Below are 2,500 nucleotides of genomic sequence, written 5' to 3'. Positions count from 1 at the left end.
CCGCACCAAGGGCCGGCTTGTGCCGATGGTGTTCGGGGCAACCGCCCGCACCAGGGCCCTGCGTGTGCCGATGGTGCTGGGGGCAACCGCCCGCACCAGGGCCCAGCGTGTGCCGATGGTGCTGGGGGCAAGCGCCCGCACCAGGGCCCAGCGTGTGCCGATGGTGCTGGGGGTAACCGCCCGGACCAGGGCCCAACGTGTGCCGATGGTGGTCGAGGGAACCGCCCGCACCAGGGCCCAGCGTGTGCCGATGGTGCTGGGGGCAAGCGCCCGCCCCAGGGCCCAGCGTGTGCCGATGGTGCTGGGGGCAAGCGCCCGCCCCAGGGCCCAGCGTGTGCCGATGGTTATCGGGGCAACCGGCCGCACCAGGGCCCAGGGTCTGCCGATGGTGCTCGAGGCAACCGCCCGCACCAAGGCTCAGCATGTGCCGATTGTGATCGAGGCAACAACCCACACCAGGGCCCAGCTTGTGCCGATGGCGGTCGAGGCAAGTGCCCGTACCGAAGGGCAGCCTATGCCGATGATGGTCGATGCATGTGCCATCACCATGCGCCATCATGTGCCATTGATGGTCGAGGCCTTGGCCGAAGTTCGATTTTGAGCCACGGTGCCCATGCTTGGCTCCAGCATGTGCTGGTGCCGCATTTTTTTCACTCGGGACAGCATCGCCGGAGCATCGCCGGAGTACCGCCGGAGAACCTGACCGGCGGCATTGGGGTTCCGGCGATTGGGAGGGGGGCCGGGGGGGTGTGCGCACATGATGTGCGATGGGTGCTGGTACTTGGCCTTGTGTTGGCCCCCTATCCCTCATCAAACCTCTGAGAATTCACACCCCCTTAAAGAGCATTTGAGATTTTACAGGTTTGCTACCAGTAGCCGTTAAAGTGTCTGAAATGGGGACACTTTTTTCAAACGGTCACAAAATCTTCTCTACTTCGAGTTTTTAGCTGAATTTTTTTGTGCATGCCAACAAAAATAGAAGGATCATGCCTACAAAATTTGGGGCCAAAAATCCTTATAAAAAAATTTTAAAAAATCCCGAACCGCAAAAAGTTTCGAAAATCATGAAAAATAGAAAACGAGTCATCTTCCAACGAAACTTCACGTGAAGGCTTAGGGGACCATTGTATGAATTTACAAGCCATAAAAATGGCATTGGCACGGCAGAAATTTGAAGATGTGCCTAAACCCACCAGGGCCCAGCGTGTGCCGATGGTGCTCGAGGCAACCGCCCGCACCAGGGCCCAGCGTGTGCCGATGGTGCTCGAGGCAAGCGCCCGCACCAGGGCCCAGCGTGTGCCGACGGTGGTCGAGGCAACCGCCCGCACCAGGGCCGATAGTGTGCCAATGGTGCTCGAGGCAACCTGTCGCACCAGGGCCCAGCGTGTGCCGATGGTGATCGAGGCAACCTGCCGCACCAGGGCCCAGCGTGTGCCGATGCTGGTCGAGGCAAGCGCCCGCACCAGCGCCCAGCGTGTGCCGATGGCGCTCGAGGCAACCGACCGCACCAGGGCCCAGCGTGTGCCGATGGTGCTCGAGGCAACCTGCCGCACCAGGGCCCAGCGTGTGCCGATGGCGCTCGAGGCAAGCTCCCGCACCAGGGCCCAGCGTGTGCCGATGGTGCTCGAGGCAACCTGCCGCACCAGGGCCCAGCGTGTGCGGATGGTGCTCGAGGCAAGCGCCCGCACCAGGGCCCAGCGTGTGCCGATGGTGGTCGAGGCAACCGCCCGCACCAGGGCCCAGCGTGTGCCGATGGTGGTCGAGGCAACCTGCCGCACCAGGGCCCAGCGTGTGCCGATGGTGCTCGAGGCAACCGACCGCACCAGGGCCGAGCGTGTGCCGATGGTGGTCGAGGCAAGCGCCCGCACCAGGGCCCAGCGTGTGCCGATGGTGGTCGAGGCAACCTGCCGCACCAGGGCCCAGCGTGTGCCGATGGTGCTCGAGGCAACCGACCGCACCAGGGCCGAGCGTGTGCCGATGGTGCTCGAGGCAAGCGCCCGCACCAGGGCCCAGCGTGTGCCGATGGTGGTCGAGGCAACCTGCCGCACCAGGGCCCAGCGTGTGCCGATGGTGGTCGAGGCAAGCGCCCGCACCGGGGCCCAGCGTGTGCCGATGGTGGTCGAGGCAACCGCCCGCACCGGGGCCCAGCGTGTGCCGATGGTGGTCGAGGCAACCGCCCGCACCAGGGCCCAGCGTGTGCCGATGGTGGTCGAGGCAACCTGCCGCACCAGGGCCCAGCGTGTGCCGATGGTGCTCGAGGCAACCGACCGCACCAGGGCAGAGCGTGTGCCGATGGTGGTCGAGGCAACCGCCCGCACCAGGGCCCAGCGTGTGCCGATGGTGGTCGAGGCTGCCGATGGTGGTCGAGGCAACCTGCCGCACCAGGGCCCAGCGTGTGCCGATGGTGGTCGAGGCAACCGACCGCACCAGGGCCGAGCGTGTGCCGATGGTGCTCGAGGCAAGCTGCCGCACCAGGGCCCAGCGTGTGCCGATGGTGGTC

This window comes from Durio zibethinus, unplaced genomic scaffold (genome assembly GCF_047325235.1).
Source record: "Durio zibethinus cultivar Kanyao isolate XHJ-2024 unplaced genomic scaffold, ASM4732523v1 HiC_scaffold_394, whole genome shotgun sequence".
Lineage (NCBI taxonomy): Eukaryota > Viridiplantae > Streptophyta > Magnoliopsida > Malvales > Malvaceae > Durio > Durio zibethinus.
This window is presented reverse-complemented; position numbering follows the sequence as displayed.